Here is an 18,759-nt window from a genome sequence, read left to right as displayed (position 1 = left end):
GGGTCACAATACCTCAGGTGAGGGTAGAGGCTGTGAAAGAGTGGCACAGTGGTTAGCATTGCTGCTTCACAGCACCAGAGACCTGGGTTCAATTCCTGCCTCAGGCGACTGTGTGGAGTTTGTACGTTCTCCCCGTGTCTGCGTGGGTTTCCTCCGGGTGCTCCGGTTTCGTCCCACAGTCCAAAGATGTGTGGGTTAGGTGAATTGGCCATGCTAAATTGCCCGTAGTGTTAGGTTAGGGGTATGGGTGGGTTGCGCTTCGGAGGGTCGGTGTGGACTTGTTGGGCCAAAGGGCCTGTTTCCACACTATAAGTAATCTAAACATCAGTAGGAACCGAACTCACGCTGTTAGCATCACAAACCAACTGTCTGGTCAATTGAGTTAAAATGACCCACCATCACTACCAAACATGTCAAGAAATATTGTGAATCAACCTATTGACAGGTGTTACAACACACCTCCAGAGCAGGTAGGATTTGAACCCAGGCCTCCGAGTACAGACATAGTGATGTTACCATGTGCCACACTTCTCATTAGGGACACACTATACAATGGGCAGAAAATGAACCATTATGTTTTATGACATTGTCCCAAAGAGGAACTTCCTGCACTAATGATACAAGTGAGTTTTGATGGTAACTTGAACCGCAGTCTCATCAGTCAATTTCAAGTGCAAAGTGGAAGCCTTCGGTCAAAGAGAGAATCACAGAAAATGATGGATTGCATGCTCCAATAATGAATTGGTATATATGCCCACAATCCTGTGATCCAGAGGCGAGAACTCTACCAATTGATCCTGACACTTTTTAACTTGTAAAGATCATCATCCTTATAATTGGGCCCCTTTCCAGTTCAAATGTGCACGCTTTCGTCCCTGTTATAAACTCAAGACATTCCAGGGACAATTCATTATGTGTTAGCCTGCAACCGGGCTGCACTTAACTGGATAAACTGAATGCATGTGCAAGAGTCACTACGTCATTCTGCAAAATCACAATTAGATCATTGACCAGCCTCAGGCCCTGAAGGGTTTACACCAACACATTGCCAGCAGAACAGCTGCTTCCAGGCAAGGGATGGATTTACATTGGCTTCAAGCCAGTATCCCAGGATTACAAGGGTTTATTCTACAAGTTTAACCCTAATACAGTTGACATATCCCTCTCAGGAAGGTTAGAATGCAGCTCTGACAGTGGCCTCATTGGTAAACTTGTGCAGTGCAAGCTGAGAGGGTTCCAGGTTTGATGGACACTGGGAAGTGAGTTAAAAGATGCTAATGGTCACCTCTATGTTTCAGGGTGGGGCAAGTTTTCAGACATAAAGAAAACAATCCGTTTCCCTAATCAACCTGCTCAGGAATGTTATTTCTGGAGCAGGTGGGATTTGAATTCAGACCCCTTGGTTCAAAGGTAGAGGCATTGCCACTTTGCTGGAAGACCCTTCCTACTTACCAGCTTTCCAATTTATTTTCTAAAAGATGTTATCACACGTTTCTGAGCCAGATGGACCTTGAACACAAGGGCTTATGCTCGAAACGTCGAATTCTCTATTCCTGAGATGCTGCCTGGCCTGCTGTGCTTTGACCAGCAACACATTTGCAGCTGTGATCTCCAGCATCTGCAGACCTCATTTTTTACTTGAACACAAGACACCACTAAAGCCCCTAGTTAGAAACATCATCATTTCCCTGCTCTGGATGTTTGATGGGACTCAAGCCTAGACCCCTGAACATTACCTGGATTTAATAGTCTAGTGACAGTACCACAAGGTCATCACCTCCCTGGTCACATTTTCCCACTCCAGGTGCTAACCAGCAACTGCAAAGAATTAATTCAGCCTGGGACAAGTGAGTAAATAAAACAAAGAACTATGGACACAGGAGATCTGAAACAAAAAGAGAAATTGCTGGAGAAACTCAGGAAGCCTGTGGCAACCGTGGGGAGAAATCAGAGTTAACGTTCCAAGTCTGATGACCCTCGGATAACTGAGTTTCAACTGAAGCATTCAAGAGGGGCACTGGAAGATTATATGGATAGAAATGGGGTGCAGGGAAATGGGGGGAAAGGCAGGAGATTGGCATTGGTGCAGGAACGATAGGCCGAATGGCCTCCTTCTGCATCTGTGATTCTGTGGGAATGGAAACAAACTCAGCTATCAGGTCAGACCCCAATGCAATGACACATCTAATTATTTATTGGAATACAACAGGTCCAAACAATGCAAAATGATTAACCATTAACATTGCAGCCTAGAGCACACATTCCAAGCAAAGTTTCAAGCAAAATAAGAACGTACAGTACTGTGAGAAACACAGGAGCCGTGGGAGTGTCTGGAGACAGAAACCTTCAGATCGGATATAACTCTTTTGTCAGAGCTGAAGAGAGAACTGGGAAAGTAATTGGTTTTATATTGTGAAAAATATGTGGGTAGAAGCAAGTAGAACAGAAGGGAAGGCCTAAAGAACCCATATGGGTTCAGTTAGAGTTGGACACAGTTGCTGAGGAAGGAGAGGCTGAGAGAGATAGGTTCTTGATCAGTTGGGTTTGGGGGAAAGGGCATCAAATGTCAGGTCAGCCATGACCTTATTCAATGGCAGCACAGGCTCGAGGGGTCAAACAGCCTGATCTTGCTCCTATTTCTGCTGGTATTTATGATATGGTTGCATAAAGTGAGTTTTGGTAAACAGTTCATAGAATACCAGAAGACAAAAGGAGACCAACATAAGAACTAGGAGCAGGAGTAGGCCATCTGGCCCCTCGAGCCTGCTGTCCCATTCATGGCTGATCTTTTTGTGGACTCAGCTCCAACAATGAAGGTACACAAGATGGAAAAACTAACAGATATCCTATCAGAAAGAAGAGTTGAATGTTAACCTCATTTCTTTCACCTTTGATGCATCAGATCTGCTGAGTTTCTCCAGCATTCTATATCTCAACACCATAGTCCCATTTTCTCTTAATATCCGGCATGATGGGACAGTGGGTGGCACGGTGGTTAGCACTGCTGCCTCACAGTGCCAGAGACCTGGGTTCAATTCCTGCCTCGGGCAACTGTCTGCGTGGAGTTTGCACATTCTCCCCGTGTCTCCGTGGGTTTTCTCTGGGTGTCCAGTTTCCTCCCACATTCCAAAAATGTGCAGGTTAGGTGAGTTGGCCATGTTAAATTGCCTGTAGTGTTAGGTGTAAATGTAGGGGAATGGATCTGGATGGGTTGCTCTTCGGAGGGTCGGTGTGGACTTGTTGGGTCGAAGGGCCTGTTTCCACACTGTAAGTAATCTAATCCCTGAAGCCTTCAATAGCTAAAAGTTTGTCAATCTCTTTCTCTAATATCCTCAGTGACCCAGGGTCCACAGCTCTGTGGGAGAGAATTCCACAGGTTAACCAGCCTTTGAGTGATGAAATGTGTCCTCATCTCAGACCTACCCTGAGACGAGAGGTCTACTCTGTACCCTGAGATTGTGACTCCTGGTTCTAAACTCTCTGACCAAGGGAAACACCCTCCATGCTTTAGTTGTCTAACTCTGTTAGAAAGTTATATGTTCCAATCATACCCCCTGACTCTTCAAAACTCTCGTAAAATCCAAACGAATCAAGCTCTCATACAACAGTGCCCAGTATCTACCCACTGAACCTTTCCTGTACTCCCTCTGTAGCTGCAGATGTACACTTTCTAAGGTAAGGAGACCAAAAATAGTAAGAGATCCTTACTTCTGAACTCAAATCCTCACAGAGAGCTGGAACAGATTTAGCAGGTCAAATGACCTCCTCTGTGCCTTAATGATTATTAATTTGTGTTGGTACATTTCACCTGTGTGCAGGAGTGGATAGGACATCAGACTTGCTTTGTGAGTGAAGCACTGCATTATCATAACCATGCCTCTGAGTGAGTTCACATCCTCTTGCCACTGGTTTCTTATAATTTGTTCATGAGATGCGAGCATCACTAGATTGGCCATCAGTTAATACTAATCTCTAATTTCTCAGGGTGCAGCTAAGAGTCAACCAATTTCCGTGGGTATAGAGTTATATGTAAGAGAAAATGAGGTTTGCAGATACTGGAGATCAGAGTGGTGCTGGAAAAGCACAGCAGGTCAGGCAGCATCCAAGGGGCAGGAGGATCAACATTTCGGGCATAAGCCTCATTCCCGATGAAGGGCTTATGTCTGAAACATCGATTCTCCTGCTCCTCGGATGCTGCCTGACGCGCTGTGCTTTCCCAGCAACACTCTCTCAACTAGAGTCATATGTAGGCCAGACCAGGTGAGGATGGCAGGTTTCCTCCCCTAAAGGGTATCATCATTGAATCCCTGCAGTGTGGAAGCAGGCCATTCAACCCATTGATTCTACACCAGCCCTCTGAAGAGCATCCCATCTAGACCCACCCCCTACCCTGCATTCCCACAGCTAACTGACCTAGCCCGCCCATCATAGGGCAAATTAGCTTGGTCAATCCCTCTGACCTGCACAGCTTTGGACTGTGGGAAGAAACCAGAGCACCCAGAGGAAACTTATGCAGACACGGGGAGAATGTACAGTCACCCGAGGGTGGACTTGAACCCAGGCCCCTGACATTGTGAGGCAGCAGTGCTAACCATTGAGCCACTCCCATTGGTGAACCTGATGGGATTTTCCTGACAATCAGTAATGATCTTGTGGTCATCATCATTTGACTCTTAATCAAAATTTTTATTGGATTCAAATTCGATCATGGTGTGGTTCGATCCCCTGACCTCAGGACATTTCCTGGCTGTCTGACACAATACCTCCAGACCATCGCCCTTCCCCACAATAGAGTGGTGAGAGAGCAGTGAGGAAATAGTCCGGGTGTGGGGGCGACTGGAAGGTTTCACATATGATTGGCAAAGATGTCAAAGAGTAGACACCATCCACTAAAAGAAGAATATATCTGTAATTGGGTAAACAATATGACTGAAGGTCGTAAAGGTTAATCTCCTTTGGGTGTAGTTCCTGACTTTAACTGACAATCACATCCTCCCTGTTTCTCGTTGAATAAAGTGCTCCACTATGCATTCTTCAGGTACCTATCTCTAATCATGTGACCTCAAATACCGACCTTTATTTGAAAGTAAGTGTCACACCTGCCATATCAAAGTATCGCACTAAATCTTATCGGAGGAATGATATTTCAAAGCTCTTGGTTTTATTATTGCTCAGCAATAAATGTCTAATAAACATCAATATGCTCTTTAATAAACTAAGAATTTTCAAGTAGGAAAGCAGCACTGTCCTCAGATGGGTGAAGCCAACACTCTGAAAATTTCCAATGATTACTTTACAAATATGATAGAGCAAATGTAAGCTGTTTCCCCTTAGTTACTTGTTGCAACTGCTTTGTGGTGATGCCATAATATTAATCATTCTAATGGTTACTGGGCTGCTTCACTGATCTCACTGAAATGCTAGCATGGAGAATCAAGACAGGTAAGCAAGCACTGCTGTTTGCTGTATAATAAATTACCTCACACAACCAAAAAAAAACTACAATACAGCATCTAAAAAGGCTGAAAGAGCCCAATTTCAAATCCATTCAAGTGTTGTCATGAGAAATTCAGCAAAATGAAATGGAGATTCCTGAACTATTCAGGCTTCATCTAATTCAACTGTGTAAAGCAAGCAGCAATACTTTTTTCTGGATTGGTGCATGGGTGGGTCACAGATCAATCAACACTAGGAGTCAGGCTGCTGGGTGGTCATTTGAATAGAAGGGAAGGCTTGATTTGAGACAGTGACTTTCACAACCTCAAGACGCTTTACAATGAAGTGTTTTCCAAGTGCAGTCACGGAGCAGATGCAGGAAACACAGCAGCAGAGCAAGATCTGACATACAGCAAGCCCAGATGGTGTTCCTTATGAAGCAAGTCTGGTTGAGGGTCAAGTGATGAAAAGAGATTGAAGAAAACTCCCTGTTGTCTCAAAAGAACTTTTAGGTCTGACCGATGAGTTGGGCGACTGAGTGATAAGAAAGATGACATGTCCAGCAGTGCAGGACTCCTTCAGGTGGACACTGCAGGACAAATGCGCCTGATCACTGAAACAAAAGTTCCGTATCGATGACTTATTGTAAATGGGCCTGAAAGGGTTAATACTGAGGAGTACCTCAAGCACCAGCCATGATAAAGAAGGAGATGTGGGCAGAACTGCTTAGGATCTCTAATGATTGAGACCCAACAAATGGTTTCTCTGTCATGATGTCCACTATAGCCTAACCTGCAATGAGTTGCTGATATCCAACAAGATATATCGTGTTCAATACAAGAGGGTCAACTCAGCAGACCAGGAAGTGGAGCTTCTCTACAAACACTAAACCAAGCACCCTACACAGGGATTGAACCCTGGACCCTCAGATTAAAAGCCTAACACACTACCTGCTGAGCTACCCAGAGGTCTAGTTTACTGGATGGCTGGTCTGTGATACAAAGTGAGGCCAATAGCATGAGTTCAATTCCTGCACTCTCTGAGGGTATCATGGAGTATACCCTCCCCTTGCCTGAGGTGTGGTGACCCTCAGCTTAGATCCACATCAGTTCTCCCTCCCTCTAATGAGAAAGCAGTGCTATTGTCTGATAAGACTACAGTAACTTTACCTTTTAGACTAAGTAAGCCATGTGTATCTTTGACTTACAGATGATGGTGGGAACGAACCCACCCCATAGTGGGATGGAGACTCAGCTTAGAGTCAAAAAGTGTGGCACTGGAGACTCAGCTTAGCTGCACATCAAAGCTGATTTTTCCTACTTCCTTCTCTTTCAGTCTCAGTGATTTTCTATTTGGATTGGAGGAGATTGCACCATCTCATTGACGGAGACATACATTTCCAACTGTTCCTTCATTGTCGCTGTGTTAAAATTTCCAACCTAACAGCAGTGGGAAGGTTCAAGAATCTGGCTCCCTGCCCCTTTCTTGACAGCACTTTCCAAACCCACGACCTCTGCCAGCTAGAAAGACAAAGACAGCAGATACAGGAGAATGCCCCCACCAGCAAGTTCACCTTCAAGCCGCTCACCTTCCTGACTTGGAACGGTATCGCTGTCCCTTTACTGTCATTGAATCAACATTCCGGAGCTCCCTTCCTAGCAGAATTGTGAATGCACCTTCACCTCAAAGACTGCACTGTTCAAAAAGGCCACTTTCTCCAGGGCAACTGGGGATGAGCAGTAAATAGCCAGTGACACACACACCCCATGAAAGTATTAAAACCAGCTGTGCTCCATACCTAGAGAATGAATCTTTAAAAACCAAGATGGTTAAGGGGAGATTTAGTAGAGCTTTGAAATTATGAGCAACATCGTTTGTTGGGTCAATAAATTCAGTAATTAAAGTTAGTAGGTTAAATAGGTTTCCAATAGCAAAGAACACAGATTTGACTGACTGGATTTGATTTATTATCACATATGAAGTACAGTACAGTGAAATGTTGCCACATACAGAACCATCTTAGATATGAGGGTACCTAGCTACAAAACTTAGGTAGACGTCATCACGTAGAGAAACAAAGCATCACTATTGTTCTTTGTATAAGTAGAAAAATAAAGAAATAAAGTTAAAAGTGGACATTACTGTCCTTCCTAATATTATGTAGGAAAATAAACAAATCAAGGAATGTAAAGTCATTGATAAACCTCAAGGAGGGAAGAGGTTTTGATTTTATTCACCAGGTTACAATGATCTGGAATAAATCGACTGAAAGGGGGCGTGAAGCAGATTCAGTAATAACATGCAAAAGAAAATTTACTAGAAACATAGAAGTTTGGAAGGCCATAGGGTGGAACGAGTGGCATCATTTTATCAGTACAACCAAGATGGGCCGAGTGACCTCCTCATGCACTTTGTCTTCACAAGGTCAGAACCTAACACGAAATTAACGGCACGAAGAAAACGTTTCGGAAAGCTTTCACACGAAAGTCAACTCCGCATCAACTCGATCGAGGGTAGGCTGGCCATCCATCCTATGGCATGAACCAGCATTGTGTGTGCTGACAGCCCCCGCTGTTCAATGTGTGGATCCTCAGATTGTCTACCAGCAGCAGGTAACAGCTGCCGTGCAACCAAACTCTGTCTGGAGTGTGGAGTCATAAACATAATAATCACTGGAAAAAAATTAACTTCAAAAATCAATAACTATTTGCTCAGCAGTTTGGAAACAAATTGAGATAAGACAGCAATGGTTTGCACAAAGAATCCAGGTCAGATTTCTTAACCCATTTGGTGCTTAAGACTCCCAACACTAAACTGGGAAGAGAGAGAGGCCATTTGGCCCTCTTAGCCCTGTCCTGCTGTTGTTCCATTCAACCAGACTTCAACAAGCCTCGAGTCCACAATGTTTTCTGACACAAAAACTGAGATTTCTGGAAAAACTCTGCAGCATCTCTGGAGGGAAAGCAGAGTTTACGTTTCGGATCCAGTGGCCCTGCTTCAATACTTTCTGAAGTTGCCATGACAACAGGAAATTCTCGATCTCCTTCAATTATTTTGAACATCACAATTGTTGGATTGGCTGGGATTGTTTCCATTGGAGAGTCGGAGATTGAGGGTGACCTGATAGAGGTTTATAAAATCATGAGGAGCATAGGTGAAGTGAATAGCAGGTGTCATTTCCCTCAGGTGGGGGATTTCAAGACCAGGGGACTTATTTTCAAGGTGAGAGGAGAAAGATTTAAGAAAGACATGAGGGGCTATTTGTTTACACAGCGAGTGGTTCCTGTGTGGAATGGACGTGCAGAGGAAGTGGTGGATGCAAGTACACCTGCAAATGTTTAAAAGGCATTTGGATAAGTACATGAATAAGAAGTCTTTGGAGGGATATGGGCCAAGTACAGGTAGGTAGGACTATTTAGTTTGGGATTGTGCTCGGCATGGACTGGTTGGATTAAAGGGTGTTAATGCCTCTAAATTAGATCTCTCAAGGAATATCTGGTCATAGGTCAGCCTCCACTGCATTGGATGGTGAAGAAGATTGGAGGGACCTATTCCTGTTCTTATGATTGCTAAACTGATGGATGTGACTTCTCATCACAATTTTGTGCTTTCAGCTCCAGTGTTATTCTGATCAGTAACGTTTTATCTTCAGTAAACGTAGACTAGATTTTCATGCCTTACCCAACCACGTTGATAGCAATCAACAAGGTTCCAAGGGAATGCTGGACCAGGCAAGCTCCTGCCCTCTGGATGAGACGTTCAACCAGGTCACCACCAAATAGACACAAACATTCATAAGACCATAAGATGATTAGAACCATTCAGCCCATTTAATGAGATCATGGCTAATCTGATAACCCGCACGGACACTTCCCTCCCTCTTCCCCATAGCTCTTGATTCCCTTACTGATCAAAACGCTGCCTCTCTCAATGTTCACATTATTGGGTGACTTTTACCCAGTATTCCCTCAGTGAATGACATCAACTAAGATTAGGTGAAGGTGAGGGACTGCAGATGCTGGAGAAAATTGAGTCAAGATTAGAGTGGTGCTGGAAGAGCACAGCAGGCCAGGCAGCATCCGAGGAGCAGGAGCTCTGATGAAGAGCTCCTGTCATCAAAGAAAATTAGACCAACTCATCCTTCAGCTCATTTGTGGGGTCTGACTATGCACACATTGCAGTGCAGGTGGAACACAACAACAAAACTCCAAATGTGATTCAACGGAGATGCAGCAACACGCTGACTTTGTGACAAATGGATCCAAGCAAGATGCTAACGGGTTCAAGCTTTCCCCAAGATATTTGAGGACTAGCTCCTGGCTGACACTCCTGCACAGTACCAAGGGTATTCTGTTCCTTCATCTTTTCAAGATACCTCAAATCAGAGACCTATAAAAGATTCCTTGACACTATTTGGTGAAGAGTAAGGTTGTTTTTTTCCTTAGGTTCGTGTCAATATTAATTGAAACAAAGAAATGTAGAAAACAGGAGCAGGAGTAGGCCATTCAGCCCTTCGAGCCTGCTTCACGATTCAATATCATCATGGCTGACCATCCAACTCAGTCCCCTGTTCTCGCTGCCTCCCCCATACCTTTCGATCCCTTTCGTCCTAAGAACTATGTCTAACTCTTTCTTGAAAACATTCAATATTTTGGCCTCAGCTGCTCTCTGTGGCAGAGAATTTCAAGACTCCCCACTCTCTGGATGAAGAAATTTCTCCTCATCTCAGTCCCAAAAGGCACACCCTATATCCTTAGACTGTGACCCCTAATTCTGGACTCCATCAGGAACATCCTTTCTGCAGACAGATATTTCCACAGGCAACCTTCACTCACCCTTCGTTCTTCATACGTTATCAATAAAAACAATTACTTGTGCTATTATCACAGTGTATTTGTTGTGGAAGCTTTCTGTGCACTGTTAGGAATACATCCTTCCTACTTTACAACCATTTGTGCATTTCAAATGGTTGTAAACACACTAAGGTCCTAAGAACTTGAAAGTCACGGCACAAACACACGGTTGTCTTCTGATTTTTATTTACGATCTTATTTGGCATTTGAATCGCACTTTTCACTTCCTCACGGAACATCAAGACCTTTCCCAGCCACCAAATTACACTTGGCTAGCAGTCCTTGTTAAACATGCTCATGAAAATTAATAGCAGGAGGCCATTCAGCCCCTTAAGCAGACTCTATCATTTGATAAGATCATGGTCTCAGCTTCAGTTTCCATCCTGCCCCTCATGAATCTCTGATGGACCCTCTCTAACTCCTAACAGCACCTCCTATTTCACTGGGAAAAGTAACAGTGGATTTGTTTTAAATGCAACAGCCAATCACAAGTTTCTTCCACTTTGTTGCATAGTTGATTGGAGAATGAAAAAGACGGTTTTGTCTTCCACCTTGCGTTGACCTTCTCTGCTGACTTGTTGCTGGGATATGGGGCCACAGCTGCCAACAGTCTTGCAGTCTCTCTGCCAAGCAGTTATTCTTTAGATTCTCTTGTACTGCTTCACCACAGCCAGTTTCCCACACAGCCACCAGCAACACCACAAAGCAGGCTTGCTGAGCAGCCGAAGGCAAATGTTTCCTCAACAAATTCAACATTGCTGTGGTGCCAACAGTGGGACGGGATGATGTCCATGCTCGTGAGTTGGAGGAGGGAGAGGCCTTAATTCCTGCAAAGTCTCAATCAGGGTTGGTAGCAGATTGTCAAACACCAAGTGTGTTCAGCTCATTTCTTTTGTTTAACACTCTAGGAACTCAATGTCAACAAATGTCATAATCCATTTCATAAGACCATTGAATAAAGGAGCATAAACAGAGAAAACAGGTTCAGGAGGAGGCCATTCGGCCCTTCGAGCCTGTACCACCATTCAATATGATCATGGATGATCCTACAATCTCAGTATCCCATTCCCACCCTCTCTCCATACTCCTTGATCCTTTTAGCCACAAGGACCATCACCAGCTCTCTCTTGAATCTATCTAATGAACTGGCCCCAACAGCTTCCTGTGGGGGATAATTCCACAGATTTTTAACCAAATACAGAAGTAGGCCATTCAGCCCATCGAGTCTGCTCCACCATTCAATGATATCATGACTGATCTGATCATCCTCAATTCCACTTTTCCACCTTTTCACCGTAACACTTGTTTTTCTTCCTAATGAAAACTCAGCTGTCGTTGACTAATCCAGCACTGTCATGTGGTGATTGATCTACCATATGTTGTAGACTTTTGTCTCCAGCAGGGAATTTGCATCCAATAAGACAATATTTATCTCAATGCTACTATATGAGGACCAGACATGGGTGATGTGGTATTGAAAGATTCAACAGATGTATATTGGAGCTCCTGAGGTGTAGTCGGTTCTGACAATAACATGATAGTCCAGTTCTTGTGTGATCTCATATTTTAAGAAAGTCGCGCCATGCAATTGAAGCTGATGGGTCCGGAATTGCATAATAGCCAATCCAGGTAAGGTGAGTTTGTGTTCTACAAAATAACGGTCTAAATTCTTCAATCGCACTAAATCCAATTCGTGTTGAAGAAACATACTTTATAGCAGAACTGATTGTGCTCATGTATTAATCTTATGAATTCCAGTGTCGGGGCTAATATTAATCTATCTGGGTATAAAAAATAGCATGTTATGAGAGGTCTCAGTTAAGTAGGAGTCTGGAACTTTTATACCATCAGGTTACATGGTATGACATAGGAATGATCTCATAACCCCTCAAAGGCACACAGCATACCAGCTGTAAGATGTATTCCTGCATTAGCCATCTAGAGTTTTATATCAATGACCTCAGAGAACTTGAGTTCAAATCTCACCACAGCAATTTTAGATTTTGAATTAAAAAGGATTAAAGCATCCATCGATCTGTTACTAACAAACCAAGTCAGTTCACTCATGGTCATTGAGGGGAGGAAGCCAGCCATGACTCACTTGGTAGCGCACCAGCCTCTGATTCAGGGCATTCTGGGCTCTAATAAGACCTCTTTTCAAAGAAGGTAACTGTGACATGTTTCAGCAGGTTGCAGCATGTCAACTGTTAATTTGACATTTTCAAGGTTACGTTACATTGGTCTTGGAGTGTGAAATTAATTCACCCAAAATAGATACAGGGAGGTGTGACCCTATGATGGTAGATAGCCAACAGCTTTTCCCCAAGGGAGGGGAATCCAAAAATGGAGGGCATAGGTTTCAGGTGAGAGATACAAAAAGGTCCAGGGGGCAATTTTTTTCCACATAGAGGGCGTGAGTGTCTGGAAAGGACTGCCAGAGGCAGTGGTGTAAGTGAGTACAATTTCATCATTTAAAAAACATTTAGGCAGGTACATGGATGACATAGGTATGGAGGGATATGGACCAAATGTCTGCAAATAGGATAGCTGAATAGTTAACACTGGGCAGTAAGGGCAGGTTGGGCCGAAGGGCCTGCTTCCATGCTGTAGACCTCTATCACTCTATGGTCTTGGGGGTAAAGTCATGCAAGGTAAAGCAATAGGACACTACCATTTTAAGAGCATAAGGAGCAGAAGTTAGCCATTCAGCCCATTGAGTCTGCTGCCCCATTCAGTGAGATCATGGCTGATCCAATTATCTTCACATTCACATTCCTGCCTTTTCCCCACAAGCCTTGTTCCTTTACTGTTTGAAAATCTGTCTCTCTCAGTGTTTATCACTTTCCGCAATGTGACTTGAGGACCAAGCATTAGCCAGGATATTTTGCTATTCTTTTAAACAGGGCTGGGGATCTTTTACATCCAGGTCAGAGAGTGAACTGGAGCTTAGCTTAACATCCGAAACAACAAAGGGGGAAACAAAATTAGAGATTCAATGATGTATTGCGGGAATTCAAATGCCCCCTTTTAAATAAAAGGAAAAGGCATTCAAGCACCCTTCAAAGACTGAGAAAAATTGAACTATTGCTAATTCAAATCACTTCCCTAAAGGAAGCTAGACTTGTTGATAGGTACAGTCACAGACAATGAATCAATCTTCACTCATGGTTCAAAGCGAACATGCACTGTGTACAACCAATAGAACAGTCAATGCCCAGAGACATTGACAACAATTTATGATTGAGAGACGACCAAATCTTACAGAATGCTTCACTGGAGGAAGGCTGAGAATGCAAGGAAGTAGGGGGGGGGGGGCAAGAAAGAGTGACAACATCCGAACCAAGCTCCTGATTAACATCCCATCACCTCTTTACCTCAGTGAGATCCTTCAGATTTCTAATCGGCCCTCACCCGAATGGAATGATCATGTGAGGATGTGTCGAATCTTCGTGACCTGATGAGCATTGACTGTTAGATTACAACCACCGCTGACTAATGACTGGGAATGTCATTCACGGCACATCTAATCAAATATCTCAGCCTGTCTCAGACTCCTGCGCTGGTGCAGGACAATAGTTTGTCGCTCTTGGACCTCCTTAAAACTGTGCTCCCCAACACCGCCCAGCCCAATAATTCCTTCTTTGTTGTGCCTTTATTTTCCTTCCTACTGCTCTTGGAAAACAAGTGGAATGGATTTAACCACATCTAAGGTACTTAAAATACTCAGTTTGTAGCACACTGAAAAAGAGTTAAAGACCCGTGTAGAGATGAGACATTGTTTGCACTTACACATCAAGAGCTGTGGCAGTGCTGATTGTTGGAAGCATTGCCTTTCCAATGCAATGTTAAACCAAGGTCCCATTTGCCCCTTTCAAAAATATATCAAAGATGCAAGACTTTGAAGAGAACTGGGAGAGATCTCTTTATGCCTTGACCAATATTTATCCCTTTACCATCATCGCTGAAAGTAAATGATTCAATTCTTTCCTCTTTTGTTTTCCCTGGAGTGTCAGAGGCTGAGGGGCGACCTTATGGTGGTTTATAAAGTTATATGGGGCATGGATAAAAATTGCCCCATAGATCCCTTTCCCCTCTCAAACCTATGCCCTTGAATTAGGGTAAATAGGGTTTTATCCTGGGGTGGAGGAGTCCAGAACTCGAGGGCATCGGTTTAAGGTGAGACCGGAAAGGGACCTAAAGGCAATGTTTTCATGCAGAGGGTGGTGCGTGAATGGGATGAGCTGCCAGAGGAAGTGGTGGAGGTTGGTACAATTACAACATTTAAAAGAGATCTGTAGGGGTACATGAACAGGAAGGATTCAGAGGGATATGGGCCAAGTGCTGTCAAATGGGACTAGATTAGTTTGGAATATCTGATCAACATGGACAGGTCTGTTTCTGTGCTGCACATCTCTCTGGCTCTGTCACGGTATGCGAGGTAACTGTATGCAAGCTTGCTGGGCAGGATTTGGCTGCCCATGTTCTGAATATTCCAGCTATAGCAAAGATGGGCCACCTGGCCCCTCGATCCTTGCTCTGCCATTGAATAGCATTGTGGCTCATTCTCTATACCTTAAAAAAACACACTGTATTCAGATTGAAGTGCTCGAGATGGCCTGAAGCTTGAGGCACTATACGAATGCAAGCCATTGATGCGGCAGAAAGAATAGCACTCACATTACTGAGTGGATGCCACTTATTCATCACACTAGTCAGCAGCGTGCTCTGGCCCATGCTGGTATTGTATACATGACAATACCTTGTCTTCCTGAACACCATTAAAAGACTGCGGTCTTCTTGTTTGATGACAGTCCCCCTGGGCTAATAAACAAAGCGACAGACGCGTTTACTGTACATCATTCCTGGCCAGCCACGTTCCAAACATAATGCATTGAAACAATCACACCATTTGCACGGTGAGTACCTAACGATTCCCGACCAGGCACAGAGCGGCTTTTGTTATCTGAAGGTCTCTTACACAGAAACAATGTTATTGCGGCCGACAATACAATCTGATTGAAGGAGAGCTGTAATTGTTTGGAAAAGCTTCATTTGGTGTTGCTGTACATAAATGTTCAGCAGCTTCCACAGGGGGAGACGCACGTGCTTATTAACGCCTTCATGGACCGAGATCATCATAACCTTGTGATGGGCCCTGGCAGTTAGTGACAAGGACAAAGATTCAGGAGATTCCTGACTTTGGTATTCCTTGACTTCCATTTTTTGTGCAAATTGGGATTCAGAAACAAGTCAGGGATGTTCTCTACTTAATGACTGGAATCTGTACCTTGTTAACTCCTGCGTGTTTTCTGTGCCCGTGTGAGTGGGAACATGCGTTCATAAATAGAAATAGACTGAAGTTGGCATGGTGCCTAGCACAATCACAGCGACAGACTAAACCAGACTAACTTTCTCCCACTGAGCGCTTGTGGAACCTGGAGTGGGGTCAGTGAGAGGGGAAATTGTGTGTAGGTTGGGGAGAGGGGTGGGACAAAGGTGCAAGGCCAGTGGGAGTGAGAAAATATGGTCTATCCACTGGCAGTTTTGCAGGTGGAAGGCTTCAAGTGATTGGTCAGTTGGGTCATGTCCACAGTTAAAAAGAAAACGTGAGGACTCTAAGAGCTCATTAATACTCAGTTAGATCTTCCCAGCAGCCTTAGTTTCAAAGGGAATGGAGTATATAAATAGGGAGGTTTGGCTAAAACTTGACAAGGCACTGGTCAGACCACAGCTGGAATATCGTGAATAATTTGGGGCCCATTATGAAAAGAAGCAGATACTGATACTGCCTCCAGTGCCCAAACAAGGTTCACTGGGCTGATCCTTGATCTGGAGGGACTCTCCTTTGCGGTTGATTAGTTTGGGCCTGAACTATTTAGAATGTGTGATGTGGAGGTGCCAGTGTTGGACTGGGGTGGACAAAGTTAAAAATGTCCGATTTTATACCCCAGAACATCAGATCAATTCTTTGGTTTGATGTCATCCCAAACAGTAAGATTCAAATTTGATTGGATTTAGGTATCTGGGCATAATTTAAACTGACTGGCCGAATTTGAACTTGTTTTTGTTACATGGCAACACAACTGCAGCTATTTGTTTCAATCAAACATTACATTTTAAAATTGTTCAGCATTCTCTGTGTTTCTAAGTGCTTTCTAGCTTCCTCTCTTTTAAAGCACACCTACACCTTCATAGCAAGTGCAACGCCTAATATACCATACTTCGACTGCTTATACAGAATCCATGAAACAAAGCATCACATTGCTGAAGGAAGGTTTATTTGGAAGCACTAGTTTTCAGAGCACTGTTCCTTCATCAAGTAACTGATGAAGGAGAGGCACTCTGAAAGCTAGTGCTTCCAAATAAACCTGTTGGACGATAACCTGGTGTTGTGTGATTTTTAACTATTTGGAATAGAGGAGAGCAGGACTCAGCTTTAGTGGGAAATACATGGTTTTTGGAGGACAGAGCAGTTGCAGAAAGTTGGTGGCAGACTCTTGGACCAGAGGGCATCATCACAGAATCAAAACAGAGATGAGGGGGGATTCTGATTTCAGACAGCGATGAGGAAGAATTCCTTCTCTGAGAGGATAATGAATCTGTGGAATTCTTTACCTCAGTTCATTAAGGAAGGGAATTAAGCACCACGGAGAAAGGTCAGCACAGTGGAATTGAGGATGATCAAATTAGTCATGACTTCATTGAGTGGCACAGAAGACTCAATGGGCAGAATGGCCTAATTCTGCCACTACATCTTCTGGTCTTATCAGGCTCCAAGCAAAGCTGTTACTGCTGCAGAAAGAACAGGACTCACATTGCTGGGTGGATGTTGCCTATTCATTCCACTGGTCAGCAGTGTGCTCTGGTCTGGGCTGGTTATTGTTCCCAGAATCGGACCTTGCACGACTCAATCACAATTCACAGTTTGGGAACCATGACCTAAACAGGGCAACTGTTCATCACCAAGGGCTTGGTGCCCCTCGTCACAAAAGTGTGTCTTTCTTGCAAGAAGGTTCACAGTCCTCCAGAGGCAGGAAAGCAGGCTAGAAGAGGCTAAATGGCCTCCGCCTGTCCCTAACAAATGCAAAAGCAGGCTGGAGGAGGCTGAATGGCCTCATGTCCCTAATGAATGAGACAGCAGGCTGGAAGGAGGCTGAATGGCCTCCCCTATCCCTAATGAATGGGAAAGCAGGCTTGAAAAGGCTGAATGGCCTCCTCCTGCCTGTAATGAATGGGAAAGCAGTCTGGAAGTGACTGAATGGTCTCTTCCTGTCCCCAATGAATGGCAGACACTGAATGAGGAGGAATGTCTAAAGCTCCCAGTATGACCTGTATTTCAAACAAACTGAACAGCCCAGCATTGAAAATGAAAGCGCCGCTAATTAAGATGAATAATTGTTTCACGTTTTTTGATAAAGGCAAGATACCATCTGAACAGATTTACAATTGATATGATCATCCACCATAATGTCAGGATCTTCCTCCAAACGGCTATATATTGAGATCAGTTTTAAAATGCAGAGCTGCAACTTACCATGTTTAGAAACCGTGGGTCTCAGCATCCTGAGAGAATGTCGAACAGTTCTGCAAAACAAAGAAATCAAATATATATAAAAGATTCATCCAAAGACAGTCACCTTCAGGTTATAAAACGCTTCTGTGGCTACATAAGAATTGCACAATTGGTGCATGTTTTACCAGCATTGTGACTTGTCTGGGTTATCATCTGCTGTGATAACACAGTCTATGTTAATCTGTTACACTTGAACAGAGTTAGCCTATTCAGCCCCTTTGCACCTCTTCCACCATTCATTAGGTACAGGAGGCGGCCATTCAGCCGCCTTGAGACTGTTTCCATACTCATTAGGTACAGGCGCATATCACCCTTTGAGACTGTTTTTCCATTCACTAGGTATAGGAGAAGGACCATTCAGCCTCTTTGAGTCTGTTTTCCCATTCATTAGGGACAGGAGAAGGCCATTCAACCCCTTTGAGTCTGTTTTCCCATTCATTAAGGACATGGGAAGGCTATTCAGCCCCTTTGAGTCTGTTTTCCCATTCATTAAGGACATGGGAAGGCCATTCATCCATTTTGAATCTTGTTTTCCCATTCGTTAGAGACGGGGAAGACCATTCAGCCCCTTTGAGTCTGTTTTCCCATTCATTAGAGACAGGAGAAGAGCATTCAGCTCCCTAACCTAGCATGTTGTGTCACTTAGTAACAACACAGCTGATCTGTACGGTAAGGTTGTTGTATCTGTCCTTGTTACCACATTCCCAGCTGCCTTTAGCTTAGAAAGACGGTGCCAGAGGACAGTTTGAACGAATTGCGCTCGCTTCCTTGTGGGCTGGAGAGGATGCTGCAGTGTCCTGGTGGAATCTGAAGAGGGCAGTGCAATCTGTCAGTTCCAGGCAGCTCCAGAACTGAAAACGCAGCAAGTGCTTTTTAACTCAGCTCTTCCCAGCAAGA

At 44.0% G+C, this 18,759-nt stretch overlaps 1 protein-coding gene across 2 annotated transcripts in view; it reads right to left on the bottom strand.

Moving 5' to 3' along the window:
- Positions 1–18,759, bottom strand: part of adgrl2a (adhesion G protein-coupled receptor L2a) — an 807,643-nt gene that overhangs the window by 482,467 nt on the left and 306,417 nt on the right. For both annotated transcript variants that reach the window (XM_060830637.1, XM_060830636.1), the window contains exon 2: positions 17,824–17,873. The gene's annotated coding sequence lies outside the window, so the exon portion shown is untranslated. The remainder of the gene's footprint in view (positions 1–17,823; positions 17,874–18,759) is intronic.

Source organism: Hemiscyllium ocellatum, chromosome 9, assembly GCF_020745735.1.
Source record: "Hemiscyllium ocellatum isolate sHemOce1 chromosome 9, sHemOce1.pat.X.cur, whole genome shotgun sequence".
NCBI lineage: Eukaryota > Metazoa > Chordata > Chondrichthyes > Orectolobiformes > Hemiscylliidae > Hemiscyllium > Hemiscyllium ocellatum.
Note: the sequence above shows the minus strand (reverse complement) of the source record. Positions and strands in the feature narration are given on the sequence as shown.